Below are 16,261 nucleotides of genomic sequence, written 5' to 3' on the forward strand. Positions count from 1 at the left end.
GCCGCATGACCATTTCCGGGGCGCGCGAGGCTTCATGGGGCGGGTATGAGCGGCGCCTGGCCTCCGACGGAAGGGCGCCCGGGCCGGCCGCGCGGGACCGGGAGGTGGGAAGTGGGAGGCGGAGCGGGGCTCCCAGGACGCGTCCATCTTCCTCCCTCGGCAGTGGGCGCCCCGCTGGCCCCTGCGCCGGAGCTGAGCCCAGGACTCGGCAGGCGGGCCTCGCGCGCAGTGAGCGAGCCTGGACGCTCCCGGACCGGAGACGCCGGCCTCGCTGCCCTCGCGCTCCCCGCAGCTCGGGCGTCCCGCGGCGGGGTCGCTACTCCGCGGCCGGGCTCCTTCTCGCTCTGGGGGCTCCCGCAGGCCCTCGCCGCTGAGTATCCCCGGCTTGTGCCTTCCGCCTACCGCTGGGCTCTTCCTGTCTCCCTCACGCCGCAAAGGTTTTTGTGGGGACCTGGCCCTCGGCATTTCGGAATGCCACAAAATAAACCTCACACTTAACTGCATATGGGCTTCTTGTGCATGTAAACGGGGGAGGGGGCGGCGCGGGTATTTCTTTTTCTTTTTTTCTTTGGAGCAGGGTCTCCGTCAGTTGGCTTAGGCTGGAGTGCAGTGGCGGGATCACGGCTCACTGCAGCCTCGACCTTCCAGGCTCAAGCGATCCTCCCGCCTTGTTTTCCCCCCACCCACCCCCTCCGCCAGTAACTGGGACCACGGGGGCAGCCACCACGCGCAGCTAATTTTTTTTTTTTTTTCTTTTCTTTTTTCGGGATCTCACTATGTTTCCCAGGCTGGTTTCAAACTCCTGGGCTCAAGTGATCCTCCAGCCTTGGCCTCCGAAAGTGTTGAGATTACAGGTGTGAGCCATCACGCCCAGCCATAAAATGACAAAAATTGTTAACCAAAAATAATCAAAAGGGTCAGAATCTAGAGTTTAGTCAAATGCGAAGCTTGAGGCCGCCCAGGAAACATTATAAAGAATGGAAGTCAGTGTTCTCAAACGTAGAAATTTGGGGTCGTTTGTATAGCCAGCGTTTCGGGAAGCCTAACCAAATTTCAACATCTTTCTGTATAAGGCCTAATGCATAGTTACAACGGTCTGTTTAGTCGAGGTGGTCTTTTTCTTTCTGAAGATGAAACAGTCCTGGGGTCTCTGTGCCGTCTAGTCTAAGTCGGGTACAGGACAATGGAGACAGCTAATCTGTAACAAAAATCACCAAATGGAGACCTGGCCTCTCTTAGTCATTAACAGCAGCAGTCCCCAACCTTTTTGGCACCAGGGACCGGTTTCACAGAAGGCAGTTTTACCACAGACAGAGTTGGGGTGGTTTCAGGACGATTCAAACATTTCATTTATTGTGCACTTTATTATTTTTATGTTGTAATATATAATAAAATACAACTTCCCATAATGTGGAATCAGTGGGAGCCCTGAGCTTGTTTTCCCGCAACTGGACGGTCACATCTGGGGATGATGGAAGCCAGGGACACATCATCAGGCATTAGATTCTTACAAGGAGCGCGCAGCCTAGATCCCTCCAATGTGCAGTTCACAATAGGGTTCACCCTCCTAGGAGAATCAATGCTGCTGCTGACCTGACAGGAGGCGGAGCTCAGGCGGTAATGCCAGCCATGGGGCACGGCTGTAAATACAGATGAAGCTTTGCTCACTGGCCTGAAGCTCACCTCCTGCTGTGTGGCCTGACCAGTAGGTGTCTGTGGCCCTGGGGGTTGGGGAGCCCTAATTTACAGAACAAGAACAATGAGGAAGACACTTCTGCTCAAGAACAAGGAGGAAGAGCATTAAACTGTAATCGAAGAAGCAGAATTGCAAACTTGCTACTGACTCAGTCTCCAGGGCTTAACTTCACCCTTGGCATTGTAAGTTTAGAGAGTCCTGCTGAAGTTTTTTTTTTTAACAAAACGTATATATGAGATAGTTTGGGTGTGAACACAGCTGCTAAATGCGTGAACATAGTGTAATGTGGTGCACTGTAATGGTGTAAGAGGCAAGAGACCAGACTTCCGGGCAGCTAAAGCAGCAGGCCGGCAAGGCAGGGCACTGGAGGGGAAGAAGCTTAGCAGGAGTGGGGAGCCTGAAGTCGATGTAGGGTTCCCTGAAAGTCCTTGGCCTAGGCTGGACTACACATGTGGGACGACTCCATGGGGTTTACCAGGAAGCGGCTGTTACAGAGTTGAGGATGGCACAAAGACTAGAGGTCCAGCAGTGCTACAGGAAAGGTCTTTCTGTTTTATTTTATTTTTAGACAGTCTTGTTCTGTCACCCAGGCTGGGGTGCAGTGGTTTGATCGTATCTCAGTGCAGCCTAGAACTCCTGGGCTCAAGGCTCAAGTAATCCTCCCACCTCAGCCTCTCAAGTAGTTGGGACCACAGGTGAGTACCACCACGCAGACCTGATTTTTTCTTTTTCTGTAGGGAGAGGGTCCCACTCTGTTGCCCAGGCTGGTCTTGAACTCCTGGCCTCAAGCAGTCCTCCTGCCTAAGCCTCCCAAAGTGCTGGGATGATGAGTACGAGCCACCATGCCCAGTCAAGACCTTTTTAATGCCATTAACGCTGAGGACATTGAGCTGAGACACTAGATTAAGACTCACATTCCCAGGGGTCAGCAAACGACCTATAAAGGGCCCAGATAAGTATTTTAGGTTGTGTGGGCCACATGCAGTTTTTGTTTCATATTTTTGCTTTTTTTTTTTAAACAACTCTTTAAAAATATAAAAACCATTCCTAGCTTTAAGTGCTGTACAAAAACAGGCCATCAACACATGTGGCTTGTGAGCCAGAGGTTGCCAGTCCCTCACCTAGAATAAGAACTACTCCAGGCCCGCCTTAACAACGTCTAAAGCAAAACCCTGACCCGATCCACAAGACGACAGAGTTTGGAGGTTAAGTCTTGCCAAGTAAGAGGGGCCTGGGAAACACTTGGGACATTCCTCAGTAAACAGAGCATAAAGCTAAGCCTACACAGCCCAACATGGTACATCCAGTAATGGAACTGCAAACGAACGAAAGTCAGGATTTTTCAGTGGAAGAGCACCGTGAGTCTCTATCATTTGTTGTTTATCAGTGTCGAATATACACTAAAAAAACAAAAATCACTAAACATGTAAAGAAAGAGGAAAATGTAAACCATAGTTAAGAAAAAAAAAAAAGCAGTTAACAGAAACCAATCCCCCTACAATGACCCAGATTCTGTATTTACAAAGACTCTAAAGCAGCTATAAATATGTCCAAAGGAGGCTGGGCACGGTGGCTCACACCTGTAATCCCAGAAATTTGGGAGGCCGAGGTGGGCGGATCACTTGAGCCCAGGAGTTTGAGATCAGCCTGGCCAACATGGTGAAAACCCATCTCTACTAAAAACACAAAAATTAGCCGGGTGTGGTGGCGCACGCCTGTAGCCCCAGCTACTCGGAAAGCTGAAGCAGGAGAATCGCTTGAATCCGGGAGGTGGAGGTTACAGTGAGCCAAGATCGTGCCACTGCACTCCAGCCTGGGTGACAGAGCAAGACTCCATCTCAAAATAAATAAAAATAATATGTCCAAAGGATTAAATGAAAACATTGTCTTAATGAGTAAAGAATCAGAAATTCACAGCAGAATAACAAAGTATCTAAAAGAATCAAAAGAAAAGTCTAGAACTGAAAAGTACAATAACAGAAATGAAAATTTCACTGAATTGGACTAACAGATTGGAGAAGACAGGAGTTAGGGATCTTGAAGGCAGATGAATAGAAATTATTTAATCTGAAGAAGAGAAAAAAGTTGAAGTGGAGACAACCTCAGAGACCTATGGGACAGTATGAAATGGCCAAAAGCATGTGTGATAGGAGCTCCAGAAGGAGAGTGTGAGTCTAGGAAGGAAACATTTTTGCAAAATAATGGCTCCACATCCAAACACGTGGTGAAAAATACTGATTTACAGATGAAGAAATTCAGCAAAACCTGAAGAGAACACATACAAAGAAAATTGCATGCAGGCATATCGTACTCAAACTGCAAAACCTGAAGAGAACACATACAAAGAAAATTGCATGCAGGCATATCATACTCAAACTTGTGAAATAGATCAAGAGAAAAAAATGTTTTGGTGGGGGGACAGGGTCTTGCTCTGTTGTCCAGGCTGGCGTGCAGGGGCAGAGTCACGGCTCACTGTAGCCTCAGTCTTCTGGCTTCAAGCCATCCTCCCACTACAGCCTCCCAAGTAGCTGGGACCACAGGCACATACCACCATGCCGGCTAATTTTTTTATTTTTTGTAGAGACAGTGGGGGGGTCTCACTATATGTTGCCCAGGCTGGTCTTGAACTCCTGACCTTAGGTGATCTGCCCACCTTGACCTCCCAAAGTGCTGGGTTACAGGCATAAGCCACTGCGCCCAGCCCCTCTCATAATTTCTTTAAGAGACCACTGACTGTTTAAAACAAACAATAGCTTGTGATAGTTCTACGGTGTGTGTAGAAGTAAAAGGTAAGGACAGCGCGAAGGATGGATGGAGAGAGGTCACCCACTGATAAGCTCCTCACACTGTGAAGTGTGGAACTCCAGGTGTGAGGTGCAAGATGCAAAGGGTTATGTATGAAGAGGGAAGACTGAAGTGATACGATATTGACGCTACATTAAATTTGATATGTGAGGCATACGTAGTCTGTGCCCAGGAGAAAAAGCACTACGGAAAAAATGAACAAAAGGGGTTTGGCTAAGAAGCCAACAAAGAAAAGAGAAATAATAAAAAATATCTGACTAATCCAAAAGAAGTCAGGGAAAGAACAACAGAAGAATCAAAGACATAAAGGACCAGTTACGTCAGGAAAAGACCATCAGCGCTCATTAGACATCAGGAAATGCAAGTTAAAATGAAAATGAGATGCCACTTCACATGTACTCAAATCGATAAAATTAAAATTTGTAATTAAAAACCCTGATGAGGCCAGGCACGGTGGCTCATGCCTGTAATCCCAGTGCTTTGGGAGGCTGAGGCGGGCGGATCACGAGGTCAAGAGTCCGAGACCAGCCTGGCCAACATGGTAAAACCCCGTCTCTACTAAAAATACAAAAAATTAGCCGGGCGTGGTGGTGTGCACCTGTAATCCCAGCTACTTGGGAGGCTGAAGCAGGAGAATTGCTTGAACCCAGGAGGTGGAGGTTGCAGTGAGCCGAGATTGCACCACTGCGCTCCAGCCTGGGGAACAGAGCTAGACTCCGTCTTAAAAAGCAAAAAATAAAAAATAAAAACCCTGACAATACCAAGTGTAGACTCCAAGCCGAGGAATATCTATGTCTTTGTACTGTTCTCACAGAGAACTGTGTCCAGCTGCTCTGAGAAGACAGACACTAGCCATTCCGCTTCCCGAAGACATGGACACAGCGTTGTGCAGCTGGATGGGCTCCCACATTAGGGAGTGTTCTTTCTGGAGGAAGGGAGGCAAAGGCAGGGTCCCCTCCTCCAACCCCACCGGCTCTGGTCCAGGCAGCCCTTGGTGCGTGGGCAGTAAGTGGACTGCAAGCCTATTTTCCCTCTGAGCAGACCTGTAAGAGTTTTTTTTTTCCACTTGGGAATTTAGAAAATGCTTGAATTCAGCACAAACACTGGTTTGGCACTTTTCTTTTAATGAATCATGGTGAAATGATGCTATTCCTGTGAATCGATGTTCATTCTTTTTTTTTTTTAGTACCCTTTTTCATGAGGCAGCATTTGGGGTGTTTTTTGTTTTGTTTTATTGTTTTTGAAAAGTTGCTGGAACTTGAACTCAAATGGTTTTTCCTGGTAACGCATTACATCGTCTCCAGGCTGCAAAGAGCCTGTTAAATTATGTATTGGGACATTGTGTCTGCCTTATCTAACCAGAGGGACTGCTCAGGCCCTCTGCACCGAGGGCAAAAGGAAAGGCCAGTCAGTAAATGTTCACAGCAAGCTGCCCAGAATCGGACACGATCCAGACATCCCTCGGCCGCTGAATCGTCAAACAGTGTGGCCCATCCACACCCAGAATACTACTCAGCACAGAAAGGAACAAACGATCCCCACAAAGGCCTGGAGCAACCTCCAGAGAATAATGCTGAGTAACAACCTTCCAGGCCGGGCACGGGGGCTCATGCCTGGAATCCCAGCACTGTGGGAGGCTCGGACAGGAGGATCGTTTGAACCCGGGAGTTCAAGAACAGCCTGAGCAACATAGGGAGACCCTCGTCTCTACAAAAAATACAAAAACTAGCTGGGCCTGGTGGCGTGTGCCTGTAGTCCCAACTACTTGGGAGGCTGAGGTGGGAGGATTGTTTGAGCCAGGTCGGCCGAGGTTGCAGTGAGCTGTGATTGGGCCACTGCACTCCAGCCTGGGCAACAGAGAGAGACCTTGTCTCAAAAACAAAACACAAAGGCCCTTCAGCCCCAAAAGGTGACACGCCGTGCAGTTGCTTTTATCCAACATCTTGAAATAACAAAATTATAGAAATGGAGAACAGACAAGTGCTTGCCAGGGGCCACAGGGGCGAGGGGTAAGGAGGCAGGAGGGGGTGGCTAGAAAAGGGCAACAGAGCGGCTCCTGCATAAACAGAATGTTCTGGATCTGGACTGCGTCCACGTCAATACCTGGCTGTGACACTGTGATCCAGTGTTATGAAACGTCACCACTGGGGAAGCTCAGGAAAGGTGCACAGCACCTCCGTGGATTATTTCTTACACCGCATGTCAACCCATTATCATCTCAAAATTTTTCTTTTTGACACGCAGTCTCACTCTGCTGCCCAGGCTGGAGTGCACTAGCATGATCTCAGCTCACTGCAACCTCCGCCTCCTGGGTTCAAGCAATTCTCCTGCCTCACCCTCCTGAGTAGCTGGGATTACAGGCGCCCACCACCATGCCCGGATAATCTTTTGTATTTTTAGTAGAGATGGGGTTTCACCATGTTGGCCAGGCTAGTCTTGAACTCCTGACCTCAGGTGATCTGCCCACCTCAGCCTCCCAAAGTGCAGAGATTACAGACATGAGCTACCACGCCCAGCCTCACATTTTTAACAGAAAGCCAAGTGACTTTAAAGTAATCACATGTGAGTTTTCACACTGTGTGTGGCTTTCAGTGTTTCATCATGCTTCCTCCTCTTGTGCTCACCAGGTGTTCTAGAAGCCGCTCCGGGTGCAGGGAAAGCCAGGCCTGAGCCCGGTGCAGTTTTTGGTTTTTGGTTTTTTTTGAGACAGGGTCTCACTGTTGCCCGGGCTGAACTACAGTGGTGTGATCTATGCTCACTGCAACCTCCGCTTCCTGGGTTCAAGAGATTCTCCTACCTCATCCTCCTGAGTAGCTGGGATTACAGGCACAGCCACCACACTCAGCTATTTTTTGTATTTTTTTGTAGAGATGGGGTCTCACCATGTTGCCCAGGCTGGTCTTGAACTCCTGAGCTCAAGCAGTCCTTCCACCTCAGCCCAAAGTGCTGGAATGACAGGTTTGAGCCCAACTTTGGTGCAGATATTTTTTGATGCTCATTTTCATCCGTCAATTTAACCAATCCCTCCATAAATAATATCCTAGGTGAGCAAATAGTCCAAAAAAGGGGAAATACTGCCTCCTGGGGCTCGGTGGGAGATTCTCTAAGGTGTCACCTTTGTTTGCTTGTTTTTGAGATGGAGTCTCACTCTCTTGCCCAGGCTGGAGTGCAGTGGCATGATCTCTGCTCATTGCAACCTCCGCCTCCTGGGTTCAAGTGATTCTCCTGCCTCAACCTCCCAAGTAGTTGGGATTACAGGCATGCACCGCCACACCTGGCTAATTTTTGTATTTTCAGCAGACGGAGTCCCCACGTTGGCCAGGCTGGTCTCGAACTCCTGGCCTGAAGTGATCTGCCTGCCTTGGCCTTTCAGAGTGCCGGGATTACAGGCGTGAGCCACTGTGCCTGGCCAGGTGTCGGTTTTTTAAAATGCAGTTCCAACCTTTCATCCTTTGAGCCAGCAATTCCACTTCTAGAGCTCTTTGAGGAAGCAAAATCTCTCCCAAACCTTTATGGATAAAAACACATGTTGCAGCATCGCTTTGCAGGAGCAAACAACTGGAAACAACCTGCATGTCAACAACTGTTAGCTGGGACCACAGGCGTGGCCTGTGTCACATGAACTGTGCTTTGTCCATTTGATGAACTATTGTGTCACTGTCAAAACGGTGTTGAGAATGGGCTTATGAATGTTTGTAGAATTACTTGTTGAGCACGATGTTTGCTATGTGGGTGATGGGTGCACTAGAAGCCAGAGCTCAGCAGTACACAATATATCCACATTAACAGAGCTGCACTTGGACCCTCTCCATCTATAAACACTTTTTAGAGGGGCTTATGATAATCTGGGAAATACTTAAAATGTCAGTTGATAAAAATCTTGAAAGTGAAGGCCAGGCACGGTGGCTCACACCTGTAATCCCAGCACTTTGGGAGGCCAAGGTGGGAGACGCACTTGAGCCCAGGAGTTTGAGACCAGCCTGGGCCACATAGCAAGACCCTGTCTCTACAAAAAATACAAAAATTAGCCGGGTATGGTGGCTGCATCTGTGGTCCCAGCTACTCGGGAGGCTGAGGTGGGAGGATCCAGAGCCTGGGAGGTGGAGGCTGCAGTGAGCCTAGACTGTACTACTGAACTCCAGCCTGGGCAACAGAGCAAGACCCTGTCTCAAAAAAAAAAAGTGATGTGATATAATAACAACTACCTAAAAGCAAAAAACTCCACCCCACTATCATTACAAAAGAGATTAGAAGGAAATTCATCAAAACAGTATCAGTGACTGTGATTGGTTCACAATCTCAGCAGTTTCTTCCCCCCTTTTACCCACATATCTGCATTTTCCACTTTTTTTTTTTTTTTTTTTGAGACAGAGTTACTCTGTCACACACTCTGGAGTGTGGTGGTACATTCATAGCTCACTGCAGCCTCTATTTCCTGGGCTCAAGAGATCCTCCTGCCTTGGCCTCCCAAAGTGCTGGGATAACAGGTGCATGCCGGCACGCCCAGCCCACTCTGTCTATAAGGAGCTTACTTGTTTGCAAAAGGTGGAGCCACACTGGTTAAGCAGCAGATCCTGGAGCAGGGCCGCGTGGATTCTCAATTACTCTTCATGTCTCTTGTGTCTGTTGTCTCATCTGAAAGCAGGGATTATGATAGAATTTCCCCCTTTAAAACATGTATTCTATGCAGTCAGCACACCTGGGTTTATTTATTTCTTTATGTTATGTATTTATTTTTTTCGAGACAGAGTCTGGCTCTGTTGCCCAGGCTGGAGTGCAATGGTGCAATCTCAGCTCACTGCAACCTCCGCCTCCCAGGTTCAAGCAATTCCCCTGCCTCAGCCTCCCGAGTAGCTGGGATTATAGGCACATGCCATCACACCTGGCTAATTTTTGTGTTTTTAGTAGAGACAGGGTTTCACCGTGTTGGCCAGGCTGGTCTCGAACTCCTGATCTCAGGTGATCCACCTGCCTGGGCCTCCTGAAATGCTGGGATTACAGGTGTGAGCCACCGATGCCTGGCCTTGGATTATTTTAATGCCTACAGAAAGCCTAGGAGGAGGTATCCTAGCTCCGTGTCGCAGATGAGAGGAGAGACAGAGGCCCAGGGCTCACCCCATGGCAGCTCAGAGATCAGGCCCACTGGGGCTTGGCCGCGCCCAGAACACAGTTGCCAGGACTGCAGCTATCACCCCGTTTCATACAAGAGGAAATGGCAGGTCCCCTGGCACAGCAAGGGTGTGCCCGGCGTTTAGCCTGGCCCCTCTCCTCTTGCCAAGTCTCAATCTTGTTCATGGCACACTGTCAACTGCTGCCGTCACTGTGTGGTGTCTTCAGAAAGAACCTGCTCCCACGTGAGCCTGTGCAGAAACAATACGCTCTTCCCAGGTTTTAGGCTGTATAGTGTGATGTAAATAAGTAGCGCTGATGGAATGAAGCCTGGCGCTGTGGACGGCTGCTCCAAACACTCTGCCCCATGCTACTTTTTTTTTTTTTTTTTTTTTTTTTTTTAGACGGAGCCTCACTCTGTTGCCCAGGTTGGAGTGCAGTGGCGCGATCTCGGCTCACTGCAAGCTCCGCCTCCCAGATTCACACCATTCTCCTGCCTCAGCCTCCCTAGTAGCTGGGACTACAGGCGCCTGCCACCACGCCCGGCTAATTTTTTGTATTTTTTTTTTTTTTTAGTAGAGACAGGATTTCACCATGTTAGCCAGGATGGTCTCCATCTCCTGACCTCGTGATCCTCCTGTCTCAGCCTCCCAAAGTGCTGGGATTACAGGCGTGAGCCACTGCGCCCGACCCATGCTCCTATTTTGAACTCAATTGCGTCTTTCTTGGCTTCCTGACAGTCTGGATTCTCGTGCTCCCTCACCAAGCAGAGGTCACTCCTCAAGAGGCCTGTCTGTGCCTTGGCCTCCTGTCCCCCACTTGTGTCCCTACACAGTGGGGTTCGGGACTGGGGCAGGAGCAGCCACCCTGCTGGAGGCCCTCATCCGTGCCCCACCTTTTCCTTGCTGTTCTCGGGGACCAGGGAGCCGCCCACTGCCCAGATGGCAGAAGCCAGCTGTGGCCTGGCTCAGCCATAGGAGCAGCACCAATGCCTTTCATGCCAACCCTGGCACACCTAACATTGGGTGACATGCACAGAAGAAGGTGGCAAGAGGGAAGAGCTGGTTGAGGGCTGAGCCACCAGTAAGCCAACCTCCAAAACATCACTCGAATAGCCTGGAAGGTGGTGTCAGCTAGCCCAATTTCTACGTCTCTTCCTACATAAATGGTACAATGGGAAACTGTCCAGTCACAGTGGCCTGAGTGGTGACAAGAGAACAGTCCTCCCTGGTGCTCTCAGACCCTAACAGACGCATTGGGTGCCCCAGGCCACATGCCTTTAGCTCACTCTGATTTCAGCTGCAGCCAGGTGGCACCAGACACAGTTAGGGTCCCTCCTCTGAGATGAGTTGGGGGCCCCACTTTTCTGCCCCAGGCCTAGAACCTTCTCCGTGGGCTCAGAAACAGGCTCGGCCAGGAAGCGTTGGAAAAGGGACACCAGCAGGCCCTGTCTCCACGATGGCCGCCCTGGGGTAGGTGGGTGGTCATGCAAACCTCCCCTGATCAGAGGTCCTTTGTTCACAGCCCTGGCCAGGTCGAACTATGGCAGGAACTAGCTCAGTGACAGTCCCTGTCTTACCCCCATCCTCTCCACCCCACCATCCCCACTCCCTTCCCCCTCTCTCTAGGCCCACCCCAAATAAACCACCTGCACCCCAGTCCATGCACACTCTCTGCCTCGAAGGCAGATGGCTCTGTGATGGACACATCTCTCCTGCTCCCCTGCTGTCCAGCCCCCAGCCCTGAGAGGGGCCCGATGGCTGCCAGAATTCTAGGAGAGACGCACCCACAGCCCGGTACTGAAATCAAGAGTTCATCTCATTACCTAAACGTTACATGTTTAAGACACTGGCTGGGAACTTGGCTGACTCAGAAAATTGCAAGTAATAAGTGTTCTGTTTTGAACATGAAGAGTACTTAATTGTTATTAATAGAAAACCAGCCCCTCCCTGCATCCTTTAAATAAATGTGGAAACAAGTCTGAGGACGAAGGGTCTGCAGGGGGCCCCGTGGCCTCAGCCCAGCTCTTTTGGGAACCAAAGCCCTCCTCCAGGCAGTCTTCCAACTGTCCCTGGCAGGATGGGCTGTGAGCTGCAGACCTAAGGCGGCTGACTGCTGTCGGGTGAGGCTGTGTGGTGTCCGTGGTAGGCTTGCCAAGGCCCATCTGTGTGGGCCAGGAACAGCAGTGGGTTTTCTGATCAAAGGGACTTGCTTTTTTCCACGTGGCTCTTGCCACTGCCTGGCCCCAAGGGAGGCTCCCCCTGGCCCAGCACCCACCTCTGCCCCGGGCTCAGTCCCAGCCCCACTCCCCTCCTCCCATTGCAGAGATCACTACAGAGGTTTGCACAGACACATTCAACCAGAGACAGTGGGGAGGGGCAATCCCCAGAATGCCAGGAAAGGAAGAGGCGCTGACCTCCTGGCAACCTCAGCCAGAGCGTCTTGGCCCTTTTCAGCCCTAGGAGAAAGAGGTCGGTCTTTATTTAAGATGCATTCTCATGTCAGGAGAGGGAGAAGCCAACATCTGCTAGTGATAGGAGGTTTTTCCCTCTCTTAGTCCAACCCAGCATGAGCAGAAAAAATAAACCCTTCTGAGACACCAACAGCATCAGCAATAAGGTGGATGAGGGACACGTTCCTGACCCAGCAATGGGGGTGCAGCGCCACATGGCAGTGGAACATTTCTAAACACTGACATACACTAAGCTGCCAAGGAAGCTTCCAGAGAGCCACCCAGCCAAGCATGTCCATTTTTTGAAAAGAAAGAATAAGGCCAGGTGCAGTGGCTCACGCCTGTAGTCTCAGCACTTTGGGAGGCAGAGGCAGGAGGATCATTTGGGGCCAGGGGTTTGAGACCAGCCTGGGCAACATAGAGAGACCCCCATGTCTACCAAAAAATAAGTTAGCCAGGTGTGTTGGCACACATCTGTAATCCCAGCCACTGGGGAGGCTGAGTTGGGAGGATTGCTTGAGCCCCACAAGTTGGGGCTGCGGTGAGCAAAGGTTGACCACTGCACTTCAGCCTGGGCAACAGAGTGAGACCCTGTCTCAGAAAAAAAAAAAATAAGAATTACTGGAAACATACACTAATACAAATATTTATCTACAAGCAGGGGTAAGACTTACGATACTTGCTGGCCAATATAGCACAGGAATTGACCAATTGAAACAGGCTGACAGCCACCCAGAGTAGGTATCATGACACCAGCCAAGCTCCAGGGAGTAGGGGGTGGAGGACACAGGCAGACAGGGCTGGGGGAGACTGAGGCCTCTCCTTTGCACTGGGCTGGATGACTGCAATGTCTGAACGATGGGAATGTATTCACTACTCAGAAAAAGTGTCTCCAATCAGTGGTGCCAGGAAACCTGGATATCCATATGCAGAATGAAATTGGACGCTTATCTCATACCATGTACAAAATTCAACTCAAAATGGATTAAAGACTTAACACAAGACCCAAACATGTGAAACCACTAGAAGAAAACGTAGGGAAAGGCTCCATGACAGTGTTCTGGGCAATGATTTTTTTGGATATGACCCAAAAGCATAGGAAACAAAAGCAAAAATAGACAAATGGGATTACATCAAACTAAAAGTCTTCTGCACAGCGAAGGAAACAATCGACAGAGTGAAGAGAAAACCTACAAAATAGGAGAAAATATTTGCAAACCATGTATCTGATAAGGAGTTAATATCCAAAATATATAAGGGGCCGGGCGCAGTGGCTCACACCTGTAATCCCAGCACTTTGGGAGGCCGAGGTAGGCGGATCACCTGAGGTCAGGAGTTCAAGACCAGCCTGGCCAACATAGTGAAACCCTGTCTCTACCAAAAATACAAAAAAATTAGCCTGGTGTGGTGGCATGTGGCAATAGTCCCAGCTACTTGGGAGGCTGAGGCAGGAGAATCACTTGAACCCGGGAGGTGGAGGTTGCAGTGAGCCGAGATGGCATTGCTGCTCTCCAGCCTGGGTGGCAGAGCGAGTTCCATATATATATATATATGGAACTAAAAGAACTCAACAGCAAGAAACAACCCAGTCTTTAAAATGGGCAAAAGGAATAGCCATTTCTCAAAAGAAGACATGGAGCTGACCAACAGGTATATAAAAAAACACTCATCACTAAGCATGACTAATTACTTGCATTGCAGGAAAATTCAAATTAAAACCACAGAGCATAATGTCATCCAGGTGGCTGACTAGAGACCCCTGGCACTTGTCCTCCACAAGAAAGGACCAAGACAATGAATAAATAGCTAAGATTTGACTGGAGTGTCAGTGGGAGAGTGCTGAAGTGCAGCAGGGAGAAGAGACACACCTTTGGTGATTGGAAGCCCATCAAACTGGAGGGCAGTGTCGAGGCACCTGGCCCTGCAGCTCCATCTCCTCCGCCTGGATTGAATCTGCCGGGAGTCAAGAGGGACACCCCCTTGCAGGGCAAAGGTAAGTAGTAGATCCTCGTCAGCCCCCATCGCCACCGCCAGCACCTACAGTCCTTACAACAAGAGAACCCCACGGCCCTTGCAAGCCCTGAGCCCAGCTGGGAGAGCTGCCAGGAATTCACACAGCAGCACTGCCCTGGTCTAGGGGCACAAGGTGTGCACTTCTGATTATTTTCTGATATAGAAAATAATCAGAAAACATCAAAAACGTGATAGGAGTAAATCCTTACCTATCAGTAATAACCCTAAATGCAAATGGATTACATTTCCCCATTTAAATGATATAGACTGGCTGAATTGATTTGTTTATTCATTCATTCATACATTCATTCAAGATAGGATCTCACTCTTTCACCCAGGCTGGAGTGCAATGGCATAATCACGGCTCACTGCACCCTCAACCTCCCAGGCCCAAGTGATGCTCCCTCATCAGCCTCACAATTAGCTGTGATCACAGGCATCCACCACACCTAGCTAATTTCTTTTTTTTTTTTTTTTTTTTTTTTTTTTGAGACGGAGTCTCGCTCTGTCACCCAGGCTGGAGTGCAGTGGCGCAATCTCGGCTCACTGCAAGCTCCGCCTGCCGGGTTCACGCCATTCTCCTGCCTCAGCCTCTCTGAGTAGCTGGGACTACAGACGCCCGCCACCACGCCCGGCTAATTTTTTTGTATTTTTAGTAGAGACGGGGTTTCACCGTGGTCTCGATCTCCTGACTTCGTGATCCCCCCGCCTCGGCCTCCCAAAGTGCTGGGATTACAAGCGTGAGCCACCGCGCCCGGCCACACCTAGCTAATTTCTTAAATTGTTTTGTAGAGGTGGGGTCTCCCTATGTTGTCCAGGCTGGTCTTGAACTCCTGAGCTCAAGCAATCATCCCCCCTCAGCCCCCCAAAATGCTGGATTTACAGGCATGAACCACTGCACCTGGCATGAATGGATTTTTAAATACGCTGCCTGCAAGAAACTCACCTCACTGTAAAGAAACATATAGGCTAAAAGTGAAGGGACGGAAAAAAATATTCCACAAAGATGGAAACCAAAAGTGAGCAGGAGTAACTGTACTTATATTAGACAAAATAGACTTCAAGTAAAGAGCTGTAAAAAGAGACAAAAACACTGTATAATGATAAGGGGGTTAATCTGGTAAGGGAATATAACACTCATAAATATATATGCACCCAACACCAGGGTACCCAGATATATAAAGCAAATATTATTATTAATAGATCTAAAGGGAGAGATAGACCCCAATAGAATAGCTGTTGGAGTCTAAAACCCCTCTCTCAGCATTAAAAAGATCATCTAGATAGAAGATTCACAAAGAAACATTGGATTGAAATGACACCATAGACCAAACGGACCTGACAGACCTTTACAGAACGTTTCATTGAACAGCTGAAAAATACATTCTTTTCATCAGCACATGGAACATTCTCCAGGATTGACAATATGTTAAGACACAAAACATGTCTCCACAATGTTTTAAAAATCAAAATCATACCAGGTATCTTATCTGACCACAGTGCAACAAAACTAGAAAGCAATAACAAGAGGAACATTTGAAACTGTACAAATACATGGAAATTATACAACACGCTCCGAAATGACCAGTGGGTGAACGAAGAGATTAAGAATGAAAATTTAAAATTCCATACTCACTTTGGCAGCACAGATACTGTTGCAGGCCGAAAGAGTGAGGGTCGTGATCAACTCAGTATACCACTGGACGGTATGTGAGTAAACAGCAAACCGTTCTCAGAAAAGCAGAATGTTGGCAAACTGGTAAACTGACAAACTGCTTCTGCCACCCAGAAGGAATGCTGAGGCAGTCACGACCCAGGCACAAGTGTTTCTTGTGATTCTCTACAGGGCACATCTGAAGGCTGTTAGTAATAATAGGAACCTGGGATCAATTAAGCAGCTGAGCAATCATGACCTCCTCCTCCCTGCTCATTCTACCCAACAAATCCCAAGGGCTGTGGAAGCTCAGGGGCTGTTCTTGCTCCCCGGAAGCTGCGAGTGCTCTTCTTCTTCCTCTGGCCCCTTCCTTTAAAATACTTACTTTTGTTTTAAGTTTTCATTTCTGCGTTGGTCCCCCTTTGTTCAGTCCCGTAGAAACCGTGGCAATCTCCTAAAGTGGAAATGATAGAGAAGATTAGCATGACCCCTGCAAGGAGATGTGCAAATTCATGAAGTGATCCATATTTTT

General features: G+C 48.9%; 1 non-coding gene across 1 annotated transcript; it reads left to right on the forward strand.

The window, feature by feature from the left end:
• The first annotated feature begins 16,159 nt into the window (after positions 1-16,159).
• Positions 16,160-16,261, forward strand: LOC129483634 (U6 spliceosomal RNA). Its single transcript, XR_008658149.1, has one exon. It is a non-coding gene; the product is annotated as a U6 spliceosomal RNA (small nuclear RNA).

This window comes from Symphalangus syndactylus, chromosome 5 (assembly GCF_028878055.3).
Source record: "Symphalangus syndactylus isolate Jambi chromosome 5, NHGRI_mSymSyn1-v2.1_pri, whole genome shotgun sequence".
Classification (NCBI taxonomy): domain Eukaryota; kingdom Metazoa; phylum Chordata; class Mammalia; order Primates; family Hylobatidae; genus Symphalangus; species Symphalangus syndactylus.